Source organism: Protopterus annectens, chromosome 13.part0 (assembly GCF_019279795.1).
Source record: "Protopterus annectens isolate FY-2018-M chromosome 13.part0, PAN1.0, whole genome shotgun sequence".
Taxonomy (NCBI): Eukaryota; Metazoa; Chordata; order Ceratodontiformes; family Protopteridae; genus Protopterus; species Protopterus annectens.
The window spans coordinates 1,102,471,788-1,102,488,512 of NC_056747.1; positions in this window are offsets into that span (position 1 = coordinate 1,102,471,788).

Here is a 16,725-nt window from a genome sequence, read left to right on the forward strand (position 1 = left end):
AATGAAACTTACTCAAACTCAGCCTAGTCTCAAGAGAAGGGCAAAAGCATCTGACCTACAAACTGGCAAACGAGATCTGAGGTAATTTTCAAGAGGAGCGTATGAGTAGTGCCTGGCTTGAGAGTTTGGAAGGTGTGAGCTGAAATAAATGGCCGAGTTGGTTCTGAGGCTCGGAACCAAGCCCACTGTCAAGGATTCAGTGAAGACTGACAACATCAGATCAAGTATTAACAATATGTAAACAACAGTGCAGAATCCTTGGAGGCTTAGGGAAAAAGAATACCCCAACCTCATAAGCTGAGTTAACCGTTTATGAACTTGATGGTCTGTGGAAAAAAAATATTCTTATATCTGCTTGTTTTGGTGTATATTAATCTATAATGCCTGGCTGATGGTAATAGTTCAAAAAGATGGTGGTCTGGATGTGAAGGGTCATTGATGATCTTCCCTGCCCTTTTCATGACTCTGGAATAGTACAGGTCCTGTAAGGAGGGGAAATTAACACCAATGATATTTTCGGCAGACCTGACTCTTCGATGTAACCTGTTTTTGTCATGATTAGACAAAGATCCAAACCACACTGTTATGGATGAGCTGAGAACCGACTCAATGACTGCTGTATAGAACTGAATCAACAGTTCCTGTGAGAGGTTGAACTTCCTCAGCTGTCATGGAAAGTACATTCGCTGTTGTGCCTTTTTTATGATAGACTTTACATTGGTCTCCCACTTCAAGTCCCGGGAGATTATAGATCCTAAAAAAACTTGAAGGATTCCACAACTGACACAGCGGTATTAAATATAAAGAGCAGGGATAATATTGTAAGACCACTCCTGAAGTCCACTGTCATCTCCACAGTTTTAAGAGTGTTCATTTCCAGATTATTCTGACTACACCATAGGGCCAGCTGCTTATATATATCTATGTATGCGCACGCATATATATGGGTCTACATAAAATAATGAAAATTTTAACATATCTAATAATAATTATTATTATCATTATTATTAATAATAACAATAATAATAATAATGGAAACTCAAAAATATCTAAACAAATATTGACAAAAAATATCTAAACACAAAATATCAAACAAAATCTAACCACATCCAAACCCAAGTTTTTTTTAGAGGTTCAAGACCCCTGCACGTTCCAAGAGGGAGGTTGCACCTCTACATTCCCTGCTAATTATATATACCAACTCTGAGGTCGCACAATGATGGGGAAAGGACATAAACCCTTCCCTAGTATAATTCCAATTTTGCAGGGACTGTTTGAGGTGATGGAAAAAATAAATGGAATTAACTATAATGTTAAATCCAGGACAGAGAAAGAGCAATGTTATCACATTAATGAAAGATGGAAAGAGAGAGAGACCAGGACGTCTGTATGGAAGTGCTGATAACAGAATCCTTGTCAAACGTACAAGGAATAATTTTTATTAAGAAATAAAAGTTTTCTCAGAGATGCCAGGGAGCGCTAAACTAACAGAACATACTATAGAAATAGTCCCTAAAGTGAAGGTTAGACTGAGATATATGGAGTACCAGAGTCATAAAAAACATTTAGTAAGTGAAGAAGTTCAAAAAATGTTCAAAATAGGTGTGTCAGAAAAGATGCAAAGTGACTAAAGCAGTCCAATAGCACTAGTTCCTAAACCTGAAGGACGTATTAGATTCTGTAACGACTTCAGGAAGCTGAATAGCATTTGAAAGTTTAATAGCTATCCCGTACCCAGAATTGTTGAGCTAATTGAGATTGTTGGGAAGGCATTCTACTTGGAAACACTAGAGGTGATGAAAGGATATGGCAGATACCACATACTCCTTCTGTTAAAGGAAAAAACATCTTTTTTAACCCCCCACGGCCTATTTTAGTGAAGACTGTTACAATTTGTGCTACATGGAGTTTACCTTTCAGAGGCTGATGGATAAAATATTGAGGCTCCCACACCTAATATGCTGTGACATACCTTTATGACATGGCTGTTAATTTGTAAAACTTGAAATTATATTTACCTAAAGTGCATGCTGTGTCAGATTCCATAAGACGAGCAGGCTTGACTGTAAATGCTAAGAAAAGCAAACTTGTTATGGTGAATGCTAAGTACTTAGGGTACCTTATACGAAGAGTGGTTGCAAAACCACAACTGGAAAAGACTGACTTTGCATCTACTCTCTATTAAGAGACAGATGGAGGTTTTCCTTGGCTTAGAAGGATAAGACAGTACATATGTGCCTAATCTTGTGACTAGTACCTTCCATTTGGCAGGACTCACAAGAGGGAAAGCTCTTGTCAATGGTCTCTTGAGGCAGGCAGAACATTTAATGAGCTAAAAGGGATCCTTTGTTGTGGACGTGTGGACTTGTGTTAGTAATTCCCATTTTACCGTATATATTGGTATATCAGAGGAAGGTTTGAGGGCAGTGCTATACCAAGATGTTCAGGGTGAGGAGCACTTTGTGTGCTATATCAGTAGGGAGCTGAATAAAGAAGAAAGGAGATATTTAGCTATCAAAAGAATATGTCTGGTTGTACTATGTTATTTTGTATTTTAAAATGCAGCTAGTTAAGGAGGTATTTCCATTTGGTTACTGATCACAAGTAATACCAAGTTGGACAGGTGGGTTCAATACCTCCAACACTTTCAGTGCATAGTGATACAGACCTGGCCTAAGGAAAATATATATTAATGGCTTTCCCCAGGGCCTACAACCCATTGTTATGCCTCTAAAACCTCTGGTTTAGTGCTGGGAAGGAAGTAGGTGTAACACTGATAATGGAAAATGCATATGTGCCTTTAATGTATACTGTCATATGGAGTGTAGGAATGTCCTCACAGCAATCAGCTACATCACAAGGTCTTCATTGCCATTTACTATGGTATAGAGATGAGAAGCCAGGGAGACTAAGCTCAGGAAGCTAGTTCCTCAGATATAGAGGTTTATTAAAAGAAAAAAAAATACATGGAAGTCTGGAATGGAGGAACCCAGTCAGGACTGACCTGTAAAGTGTAACATTAGGAATAATTGCTTTTAGAACTGAAATTTGGGCCTGAGATAAGCTTTAGCCTTGGACTTTCTTTCTGGTTATAAAGCAGCATATACTCCGGAAAGATCATGTGGAATGAACACTGTTAAGAATATACTGTTTGCTTTATTTTTAATTTGTAATGCCAAGTGGGCTAATATTTTAGTTTGTGGTTTACTGAATAAACATGTTTTTACATACATCCTGCCTCCATTGTCTTTTTTACAATATATACATACATGCCTGAATGTTAGTTTTGAAAATATCTTGACGTTATACCTTTATGTACCTAAAGTATGTTAAGTACATATATGTGGGTCATGTCTAAAAATTATCTAGCCCAGCCACACCTGCATTAAGCAACTATTACATGATGATACAGACAGTGCAGTGGTAAAAACAGCAAGACTTGAACAAATTATAAACATAATTAAATTTAAGGAAAACTGTTAAATGCTGCTTGTTTCTGGTGTGGAGTAAAGTGTCCATCTTACTAGCTGGTAGTTGTAGATCTATGTATATTATTGCAGCTGTCATGCTTCTTACTTGTACAGTAGATGACCATGGACAGTGTCATCACTGTATATGTCTTCTCGTAGTTTCAGCCCACCAGCTACAGAAAGCAGATTTGCTTTTAACACACAATTTGTGGTATTATTTTCTCAAAAATCATCAGCTCGTTAGAGTTACCAGCTTGTTGGATACCAAGTTGCCTAATCCTAAGATTTTTTTTTTAGATATTTGTTCTGAATGGTCTAACTATTTTTCTGTTATTTTGTTTATTTTTATTTATTGGAAAGGGTTTCACTAGGTCTGCTGAGAAGGCTAGATTATAAACTAAAGATAAAGACTTGGCTTCAGCAATCTAGTACACATAGCAATTTAGTTTAGTACTTTATTTATTGGTTCTGTCATTATTACTAATACTATATCTGCTAACAGTCACGTTAAAGAGATTACGATAACAAAATCTAAAATAACCAAAAATCTAGTCAGCCATTTGTGCAGCAGGGTTATCTGGGATTAATGAACAGCCTAGGTCCTAGAGGGCCATCAATAAGGGGAAAAGCTAGCTTCCTTTGGGAGGGAGTCTCACAGCAGCCACAGTAATCCAGAGCAGTAATTTGTGTTTTTGATACTAGCATTATTGGGGCTGACTAGAGATTTTAGAGCAGGTACACCTGTGAGATCCACATGTATGCTTCCTGCATCTGCAAAGCTATGGAAAGGATCATCATGGACCTCATAAATAAAGATATTGGGGACCTACAGACACTGGATCCTACCCAGTTCGGCTTTGTTAAGGGCAGATCCTGCCTCTTAAACCTGCTTGATTTCTTTGAAACAGTCACCAAGGCCATTGACGAGGGGAAGGTGGTCCACACAGCCTACCTGGACCTTGCAAAAGCCTTCGATACAATATCCCACTCGGGTATTGTAGATAAGCTCACCAGCTTAAATATAAACCCCTATGTCACTAGATGGATTGCAAACTGGCTCAAGGACAGAACCCACATGGTTAGAATTGCTGGAGCCATGTCAGACTCCAAACCAGTAACAAGTGGTGTCCCACAAGGCTCAGTCCTGGGACCTCTCTTGTTTGGTATATATTTCTCGGAGGTACAGGCCAACACGGAAGGACTGTGGCTGACCAAGTTCGCAGATGACTGCAAACTGGGCACCATAATCGACTCTCCTGCCGACACAAACATCCTCCAAAAGGGCCTCATAGAAACAGACAACTGCTGCTAGAGCCATGGCCTCAAGCTAAATGCCAAAAAGTGTATAGTCATCCCCTTTGGCAAAAACAAAGTGCCCACAAATTACCACATAGGTGGTAATCCATTAAGTACAGAATAAGTAATGAGGGACCTGGGGACCCAAGTTGATAGCAATCTCTCATTTGACAATCACGTGGCAAAAGTGGTTAGAAAAACATTTTATATAGCCCACCTAATCATGAAGGGATTCACATCTAGATCAGGGGAGGTCATCATGCCTCTTTACTCATCCCTCATCAGGCCTATAATTGAGTACAATGCCCCTTTTGGGATGTACCTTACCAGACACCTGCAGCAACTGGAAAGACCCCAAAAGTACCTCACCAAGAGGATCAAAGGGCTCAAACAGATGCCATATGCTGCCCGGTTAAAGAAACTCCAGATCTACTCAGTGGCATACCGCCTGTTCAGAGGCGATCTGTGCCTGATGTATAAAGCCATGTCCAACCCGGAATTAATGGACATGCTGCACCTCAGAAAATCCAAATCCCATCGAGCTACGCACTCGAGAGACTTGAAACTCAGCACTGAAATAAATAGGACATGCTGGAGGGACAGATTCATAACCCAGAGGCTCCCTTCACTCTGGAATAAAATCCCAGTCCAGGTTAGGCAGAGTCCCTCATTGACTCTCTTCAAGAGGAATCTTGATGAGTGGATGGGAGATCGTAGGTTTACCCCGGGTATCACTTCTGTGTCACTGTTAGACAGAGGAACAGTATACTAACCTCGAAAAAGGGCATAACAAAATAAATTTAAAATGGGTGGTGAAAGTCAAACACATTCTGGCTAGGCTTATAAATGCCCTAGGGCAGATAGCCTAGTATGAACTTATGAACCTGTACTGAAGTTTAACATTAACTGTCAAACTTTATTGAAAAATGCGGAATAGGATAGGGCATTACAAATTACCAATTACTGCACTCTGATGGCCCTTGTAAAGGTTTCTGACACCTCTGACCCTCAAGGGAATGAACAAAGTATGAGATGTTAGCATAATCCCTCAGATCTTGTGGTCAATAGAGAGCCCTGGATAACAAAAAATAACTATAACTAAGTAAATAACATTCGGTTGTAGTAATTGACCATTAAGCTGTCTTACCAGTACTGAACTAGGCTGCAAAATGACCAGTTGGGGATATAACTAAATATTCAGGAGGCAGATTTTTTCCATTGGGGAAGATCAAGGCAAAGCCCACTGTACTACAAACACCCCATAGATACTGAGTGTAGATGAGGTGCACAGTGTTAGGATAGGGGGAAGGGATTTGTATCCTTGATAATGGATCCTAATGTCACAAAGTCTTAGCAGCCATAAGGAAAAGAAGTAGGTAGAAGGTTTTCCTGCCTATTAGACAGAGGGCATACATTAAATGTACTATCACCACCTCCACTGCAGTGAAATAAAATGTTAACAGGAAATATAAATTAAATATAATAAAGGATCATCCATAAAAGGTAGGTTGTTTCTCCAAAGGGAGGTGTATTTTCTAAAGGAGATATGCATCAAATAGTTGAGTGAGGTCTGACCATGTACAAAGGAACTCTGTTGAACTAGTAAATTTGCTGGGATGAGACAGAAGATGAAGGTAAGAAAGAGTGGAAGAGATATCCTAGGTGGACATACACTTTAAAATAAATGCAAAAACATAACAAAATAAGGAAAAATCCTGAACTGCTGCAAATTGCTAGTCATCTCATATGTGTGTATAGATGCACCCCCTCTCTGTTTGTGTGTGTATATATATATATATATATATATATATATATATATATATACACACACACACACACACACACACACACACACACACACACACACACACACACACACTCACACACACACAAATAAATGAAACACCACTTACTAGAAGACACCGTCAAGAAGAGATCACCAAAAGTTAATTTTAACGAACGAGCACATTGCTGAAATGTTTCCCACGGTAAGTAACCAGTTGGCCAACATGGAGAAATTTGCCCTTTTCCTCACTGTAGTGCAATCCTGGAGTTAGTATATTTAGTTAGGGGGAGTGAGGGGTGTGTTGACTCCCCCGCACACCAGGGTGGGATAGTGCTGTGTATTTTTCGTTACATGTTGGTCAAATGGTTACTTACCATGGGAAAAGTTTCAGCAATGTGCTTGTATGTTAAGCTGAAGTTTTGGTGATCTCATCTCGGTGATGTTGTCTTCGGATAAGTTCTTTCATTTATTTGAAGTAGATGCATATATATATATATATATATATATATATATATATATATATATATATATATATATATAAATAAAAATGTAAATGTCCGTTTGTTCAAAATCTTAAATTTCCAAAATTTCTTCACCGATTGCTTTGAAATTTTCACACAATGTTGCAATGGAATACGCGCTTGTTTTTATATACCTACTATTATATAGATGTCACATGTTGCATTCGAATACGCGCGTGTTTTTATATAGCTACTATGGATTCTATATATTTGTATACAAATATGCAATTTTATATGTTTTTGTTATAACTTTCTTACTTTTTTTTCAGTGCAATCGATCTGCTTTAGTTCATCCAAATAATGCCTCGCAGAAGATCAAACTTAGGTCATCATACTCGCGGAGCGGAAGCAGTACAACGAGTAATTGCAAATCAAACTGAGGAAGAACGGGCATCAGCGAATGAGTGAAACAGAGAAAGAATGGCTCAAATATGTGCCGAGGAAGCAGCAGAGTGACGTGCAGCCAGACTTGAGGATGCACGGTTGCGAGCACGGCGATCGCGTTCTGCAGCTTCAGATCTGCTTCGTTCTCCTCGATCGACACCAGCAGACAAAATAAATGCTTGCCTGAAATACTCTACTTTGTGGCGACACGTAAAGACATTAAAATTAACTACAAATATACTTGTCCAGCTTCAAAACGATCGATCAGCTGAGATATTCTCACAACAATTGCTGGAAATTGGGAACGGAAAGGTGCCGGTTGATCTGACCTCAGGACGAATTTCCTTGCCTCATAACTTCTGCAATTTAGTGACGTCAAAAGAAGAATTGGTTGAAAAAGTATTTCCCAATATTCAAACCAATTATAAGAATAACAATTGGCTGACTGAACAAGCTATTCTTGCGGCCAAGAACAAAGACGTCTACGAACTTAACAATATTATTCAGTCTAACATTCAAAGCGAGGCAGTCACATACAAGTCCATCGACACTGTTGTGGAAGCAGATGAAGCGGTTAATTATCCAACAGAATTTTTGAATTCACTAGATCTGCCAGGGATGCCACCGCACGTACTGCAATTGAAAATCGGCGTGCCAATTATCATGTTGCGAAATATCAACCAGCCAAAGCTTTGCAACGGCACGCGGCTTGCAGTAAAAAAATTAATGAGCAACATCATAGAAGCAACAATCTTGACAGGACCTTTCAAAGGTGAAGATGTCCTCATTCCTCACATTCCTATGATTCCAACGGATATGCCATTTCAATTTAAGAGATTGCAATTCGCAATTCGATTGGCATTTGCAATCACCATCAACAAAGCTCAGGGCCAATCTTTAGAATTGTGCGGTTTAGATCTACACACGGATTGCTTCTCACATGGACAATTATATGTTGCGTGTTCTAGAGTCGGCAAACCAGACAATCTCTTTATCTGCACAGATAATGGAACAACAAAAAATATTGTATACCCACAAGCATTGTGAAATTAAACATATTAGAAATGTGCGCTATCTCTTTTCTTTCTTTTCCATTTAACCAGACTGAGCCACAGCAACACGTGGCCGGGTACAGCTATATATATATATATATATATATATATATATATATATATATATATATATATATATATATATATATATATATATATATATATATATATATATGTATATATATATTTATAGATAGAGAGGGAGTAGCAATATAGTTTCAAGTATAACACACACACTGAGACACTTCCTTCAGATTAAGTGCAGTTTGTTTATTTACAGTCGGATGCAAAATGAAAGCTCACTTCATAAAATAAATTTAAAATGATAAGCATACTTTTGCACAATGCAGGTCTAAGTAATGCATAGATCAGAATTCAGAACTTAACCAGAACAGAACAGTTGTCCTTTAGTAGTTCGAATCAAATTGCTATGAATCCATTCAGTTGTAGTTTTCCTGTTACTCCTTACTCCTTGCCTGTATTCACAGGGTGTCTTTGCTATTGCACAGATTTACAGCTTCTTCTGGCCAAGCCCCATTATCACCACTCTAGGCCTCAAATACCTCTTCTGTGAGAGACCAACATTTCTGCAATTGTGGGCTCCCAGCCCATCATTCATTCATTCATTCTATTTATTTATTTATGCATTTGTTTACCAGAAAGTCTGACTGGGCAATAACCCTTTTTCAGAGGAGACCCAGGAGAAAAATCTCCACCATTATATCCATTTTACAGACAGAAAACATTATGTATGCATACAAATAAGTGCAGTTGTGTAAGTAAACTTACCATAACAGTAGATATTCAAATGATAACTGCTGCAGGAGCTTTAGCTGTATGAATTATGTTCTGCCAGGGATATAACAGCTGGCCAGCTTCCACAGCTTCAGGGCATCTTCTGTGTGCTCATACCATTAGACAAGTTGAGTTGAACTGCCTAAAAATGCAGGATTGAGCACCCAGCCCTTCACAGATGACATTCCAACTGAGAGAGAGAGAGAGAGAGGGAGGCTGAGCTCTGACAGGACATAGATAGGAGTAAAATCTATACATATATACACCCCCTGGCATAATTGTAAAACAAAAATGAGATTGAGGGAGGGAGCAGCTACTGCAGCACTGATCAGTGGAAGATCTGATGTTATGGTAAGTTTACTTAACACAGCTGTAGCATGTTCATCATATCGATCACTGCTGCAGTAATCTTAGTTATATGGGTAGGTTAACCTAGCTTACAACATTTGAGAGGTGGAAGGGAAAGCGTCCAGGAACACCTGGGGAATGGTCTTAGTAAAGCCTGATCTAAACCTAGAGAAGAAATCAAGCTTGTAGTGCTTTGTACAAATATGTACAGAGGACCAAACTGCTCTTTCTAGAATACTTCTAGAATCCAATCCTTTCCAAAAAGCCAGAAATGAAGCCAAGGACTTGGGACTTGACCCTGCATGGAATAGTTTTGTTGTAGTAATAGCCTGAGACAACTATTTTGTAATAGTCTATTTTGAGACAGGTTGTCCGTTCTTACCTAAGCAAGAAATAAACAACTGATCCAAAGATCTGAAAGATAGCACCTGAGTTGTCTGTGGACATCCAAGATATGGAGTATCCTTTTTCCCTTATTTTTAGGTTCCGAAAAGAAAACAGGGAGATGGAATGGTTTGGCTTAAAGTAAACTTGGATACCACTTTAGGTGTAAGAGAAGGATTAATTCTCAAAGAAACCCTGTGTCTATGGATAATGAAAAAAGTTTGACGTAACACAAGAGCTTGCAACTGAGATATTCTTCTTACAGAGGCCGTGGCAATCAGTAAAACAGTCTTCCATGTTAAGAACCTCAAGTCAGCCTATTGAGCTAGTTCAAATGGAGCAAGTGTTAGCTTTTCTTAATACAAAATTAAGATCCCAAGGAGGAGCCACTGGTTTCCTTGGAGGTCTATTATGCAAAACCCCTTTCAAAAACATTTTGACATGAGAATGCATTAAAAGAGGGAGATCCATGGTGCAACATGCTGAAATAGCTCATACATGAACCCTAATGGAGGAGTAAGCAAGGTCAAAGGATAGTAACGCGCACAAATATTGAAAGACTAGAGAAACACTATCCCTGAATGGGTGCTGGTGATGTTGCTGGTGCCAACTAGAAAACATTTTCCATTTGCTAATATATGATTTTTTAGTAGCAGGTGTTTTCATTTGCTAATATATGATTTTATAGTAGCAGGTGTTTTCATTTGCTAATATATGATTTTATAGTAGCAGGTGTTTTCATTTGCTAATATATGATTTTATAGTAGCAGGCTTTCTTGCCTCTATTAGTACCTGCTGCTTGCTTTCAGTAAACATATGCCTAAAGGGAATTAAGACCTCATCATACAGGCAGTTAGTTGAAGTTGATTGGGGTTAGAGTGCATAAAACACCCCTGTTCTTGAGTGAGTAAATCGATTCTGTGAAGAAGCTTGTGGTAATTGCCCTTGTTCATTTTCAAAAGAAGGGAAAACAACTGTTGCTTAGGCCAGAAGAGAGTCACCCCAATGATCTTAGGGGAATCCTTTTGAATATTTAGAAGTACCTGGGATATCACTGGAAAAGGTGGAAAAACTTACAGGAATATTTCTCTCCAAGATAAGGAAAAGGCATCTGCTTTCTAGACCTTCTTGCTTGGAGTCCTTGAGCAGAATTTTGCCAGCTGATTGTTCATTGAGGAGGCAAAGAGGTCTACTTGAAGAGCTCTTCACAGATGGAGCAAATCTTAGAAGACTCCCTGATCTATGTCTTTGTCCTGTTCAGCTTGTCTACCACACAGTTTTGCTGTAGTGGGATGTAGGATGCCTGTAGAGTGAGCTTGTGCTGTAAAGCTATATCCCAAGCCAACATATCTAGTCTGCAAATGGGGTAAGACCTGGCTCCCCCTTGCTTATTTATGTACCACATGACCATGGTATTGCCTGTAACAACTTGAAAATGTCCAGGGGACCAAAGGTAATTCAGAGAACTGAGTGCCTTGATTAGAGCATATCTGTTATATTTATGTGCTTGGGTCTGTCCTTGCTGTCCCAAACACCTTGCACATTTATTTGCTGTTTCCACCAAGATATTTCTCTTCTGACAAATCTCAGAATTGCAATTTGAAAAGATAATGAGTGTTGGTACTGGGACCAAAGATACTTCAGATACCATTGTATCTTTCTCATGTGGAGTCTCGCCAGGGATATCATGAGAATCAGAGATGCCATGAAACCCAAAATCCAGAGGTATTCCCTCACAGTAACTGAAGTCCCAGTGGGAAGCCCTAGAAATAAATCTTTCTGGAGAAGAAAAGCTCTTTGAACTGGGATGCATTGCCGACACCCCAGGAACACAATCCTGTGTGATGGAGTAAAAAAAAAAAAAAACAACTTTTGAATGTTCTCTTGAAATCCCAGCTTGTGTAAGAGCTATTTCACCCAAGTCAGAGATTCTTCTCACTTTCAAAAAAACTCTGCAAAGATAAGCAAGTCGTCTAATATAAGAAATTGTGGACATCCTGTAGCCTGTGATGAGCTATAACTGGAGCTAGACACTTTGTGAACACAGTTAATGCAGTGAATAGTCCAAATGATAAGCAGAGCACTCATAATCTGATCCAAACACACAAATCTGTAAGAAACGTGTGAAGTCTGAATGAATAGGGATGTGTTAATAAGCATCTTTTAAATCTAGTGTTACCAGAAAATCAAAATGAGGTAGAAGGAGTAACAGGTTGTGACGTCAGAACATTTCAACTTTGGGCACAGTCACATATTATTTATGAAAGAGACATCCAGAACTAGTCTCCAAGCATTTTCTTTCCTTGGCACCAAATACATCTTTGAATAAAAATCTTTTCTCAAAGTGGAAAGGAGGAACTAGCTCTATTACTCTCTGAGACAACTATCTGTTGCTAAAGAATGAAGTGGAGATTCAAACTTCCTGGAAGGGAAAAGGGACTGTCAGGGTAGGATGGGTGACATGGGTCCCTTAAACAGTCATCCTGACTGTCTGGGCTGTCCTTGGTTTTAGGGAGTTCTTGTATTCTTTTTGAAACGACCTTGCCATTTTTCTTAAATGTCTGTTTGCCAGCATCTTGCTTAATTTTGTTTCTTGCCAAAACTGGATGAGGAGTTATAGAATCTCTTAGAAAATTTGGAAAGGAGAGCTGAACTATCATAAAGATTACCTATATCACTATCCCCCTCTCATCACACTTTTTGATAACCTTTGCAGCAGAGGGACTGAAAACTAAATCTCTATCCAAAGGAGAATTTAAAATCTAATTTTTCAAATTATCTGGAAGGTTCTGAGAACACAGCCATGCAAACTTCCTCAAAAGAGTACCAGTAGCCATAGCCCTGGAAGCCGTATCATCTGAGTCACACACACACACACACACACACACACACACACACACACACACACACACACACACACACACACACACACACACTATAAACGATGAAGTACGAGCTGTATAGTGGAAGAAACTAAACCATGTAAAACAGATTTTTCCTCATAAGAAGAAACTGCAGATAAAACATTTATCATACTTTCACAATTAGTCAGAATAAACTTTAACATATGAGCCAGACAATTCAAAGTTCTGAAAATCAGAGTTGCATAAGCATATACTTTTTTCCCAATACTATCAGTTACTTTTCCATTTCTGCATCCCTGTCAGACATATACTTTTTCTCCCATACTATCAGTTACTTTTCCATCCCTGTCAGACATAAACTTTTTCTCCCATACTATCAGTTACCTCTCCATCCCTGTCAGACATATACATTTTTCCCATACTATCAGTTACCTCTCCATCCCTGTCAGATATATACTTTTTCTCCCATATTAACAGTTACCTCTCCATCCCTGTCAGACATATACTTTTTCTCCCATACTATCAGTTACCTCTCCATCCCTGTCAGACATATACTTTTTCTCCCATACTATCAGTTACCTCTCCATCCCTGTCAGACATATACTTTTTCTCCCATATTATCAGTTACCTCTCCATCCCTGTCAGACATATACTTTTTCTCCCATACTATCAGTTACCTCTCCATCCCTGTCAGACATATACTTTTTCTCCCATACTATCAGTCACCTCTCCATCCCTGTCAGACATATACTTTTTCTCCCATACTATCAGCTACCTCTCCATCCCTGTCAGACATATACTTTTTCTCCCATATTATCAGTTACCTCTCCATCCCTGTCAGACATATACTTTTTCTCCCATACTATCAGTTACCTCTCCATCCCTGTCAGACATATACATTTTTTCCCATACTATCAGTTACCTCTCCATCCCTGTCAGACATATACTTTTTCTCCCATACTATCAGTTACCTCTCCATCCCAGTCAGACATATACTTTTTCTCCCATACTATCAGTTATCTCTCCATCCCTGTCAGACATATACTTTTTTTCCTCATGCTGTCAGTTACCTTTCCATCCCTGTCAGACATATACTTTTTCTCCCATACTATCAGTTACCTTTCCATCCCTGTCAGAAAGTGTAGGATTGGAATCAAATAATTGTTTAGCAGCAATAGGATAACTAAAGCTATATAATTGCTGGGTCACGTTTGGGATGAGTGTATAAAAACTTAAAAGTCAGAAAATGTATACACTCTATCTGCCATTTTAGGGGCAGCAGACTGGCTATTAGGAAAACTGCAGGCAGTGACACATACATCCTCCAATGCTAACAGCATTAGAGGAATGGGTGAAGGTTCAGGAAATTCCATTTGTAACAACTATTATTTTCTGAAGGACTGTGAAACCTCAGTGTTCTCCCAAAGAAAACAGTGGCACATTCTGGAAATACTAGTCTCAGAGAAAGAGAAACCTCCACAGGGAGAATCAGTATCTGAGGAAAAAACCTACATTTGTCCCTTAATCTTCCTGTACAGATTCAGAATCTTGAATCCCTTCAGAAAAAGAGGCATCTCTTTTTCTTTTACCAGAAGCCACCTTATAAGAAGGCTCAGCAGCCTAAATTAGACCTGAGCCACCTCTAGTAACTACTCCTGTCAAGAAAATCTGAAGAGGAGCAATCTACATGTTTAGTTTTCTGTTTCTATTTGACAGGAAAAATGGAATCAAGAGAGTTGTTAATGGCAGCACCAGCTCCCCCAGTGATGGGCCTAACATTCTGAGTAAACAGGGAAACTTCCCAGGACTGTTCCCTCTCCCTTGACAACTAAAGGGACCTCAATAACTGCAAACTGCAGAGGGTGTGGCTAGCCCCCGTCCATAGTGGCTGTAGGTGCTACACCAGTGAGATCTGGGTTAAACGATGACTGGTCTGAGGAACAAGCTATGACCACAACAGAGTCACCCAACTGCAGCTGAGGCAAATTGTTAGCCTGCTGTGGTGGCAAAGGCTGTTTGCTTAAGTTTTATTTTTGTGGATGAATGAAGGACTGGCCATAGGACTGGAAGTTTGGTGCCTCTTTCCTGGGAAAAATCAGCAGCAGAAATCAGTAAATAAAGTTGTTAAAAAGACACTTTTCCACAGAAAAAACACAGTAAAAAGCATTTAACTTTAAACAGCTTTTAAAATGACAGGAAAAGTGAACTCTTATTTAAAAATACAGTTAAATCTTGTGACAGTCCATTTAAACAGAAACTCCTACATAAAAAAAAAAATTAATTGGGAAAGTACATTTAAATAATAAATTTAAAATGTGGAAAGTTTTCCCCCAAAATGGTACTATCTGACCAGAAAAAGAATAACACAAGCCAACCATCAATCCTTGAAAGCCCACACAGGAGTTGTGTCTTCATCAGGAAAGCTCAGAAGGGTTTCCTGTTGAAACCTGTGTTTTGAGTATGTGGAAGGTGCCCTGAAGCTTTGGACATTGTCTTTCTATTATGTTCTTGGCATAATATAACCCATATAGCTAAGGCTACTGCAGCAGACATCAATATAATATCAGTATTTACAATAGTCACATGAAAGGTATATACATGGAGAATGTGTACAGTCAATTCAATGCTGGAAGTTATAGTTTAGGAAGAGTAAAATAGACCCTATATATTGGAAGATAAAATACTGAAATAATGAAGCTAGAACACAAAAAATCATGACTGTTTGGTTAATACAAATTTAGTCCTATGTCTTATGCAGGATGTAGGAAAGAAAATGGTTTAGAAAGGCAAGTATCTGGTAATACATTAGAGGTTTTGTTAAAAGTAAAAAAGTAAGAGGAAAAGAACAAATGGATAGGGACAGAGGTTTGTTGATGAGAGACGTTTGAAGCATAAGAAATTAAATAGATGCAGGGAGAGGGTATTTAGATGTTCATGTGGGTAGTTAGGTTGTGTTTAACTGCATTCTTTAGGCATTTGTAAGTCTATTCTAATCTGTGGATCCAATGGGGTATATTTTGTGCTTAATTTTCAGTCTAACCTGGGGATGCACATGTGCATATCCAAGTATCCATGAGGTGCTGTCTGAGCTTAAAATAATTAAAACAAATTAATGATAGATTATTTAAACCATATATATGTTTTTCTTGTTATACTGAAGGTGTAGTTTATTGTCTTAAATGCCCCTGTGATCTTTTTTATGTTGGCAAAACTAAAAGAAAATTTAGAGTGAGATTGCAGGAGCATGTTTGTGACATTAAAAAGGGAGCGGTTGAAAGCCCGATTGCCTTACATTTTTTAGAACAACATGAGAGTAATGCTGAACTATTACAAGCAACTATTTTAGAACAAATCTTTGTGAAAAAAGGTGATGATAAATTATTAAAAAAGATGTTATTATATAAAGAATCTATTTTTATACTGAAGTATAATACATTGTCACCAAAGGGTTTAAATGCGGAAATTAATTGGAAGTGTCTACTTTGATATGTTTTTCTATATTGAGATTGTTCATATTTGTAGTATTGTTATTATAATATAAAAAGTTAAAACTTTTTTCTTTTTTGTATGAGTTTTTAACTGAGGTATAGGGTTGGAGTCTCTTTAAATGTTTAATTGTTAAATTGATTTAATTGTTTGATCAATTATGTGGTGTATAAAAGGGCTTAAAAACCTCAGCTTTGGCCGGCTAAGATCTAGCTGTATTCAACAGGACGTATAAGAGAATTTAAGTACCATTATCTGCACTTTTTTTCAAAGAATGCAGTATTTAAATTGATTTAACTGTGTTGCAGGAATATTACCTGAACTGGAAGTTTTGACATT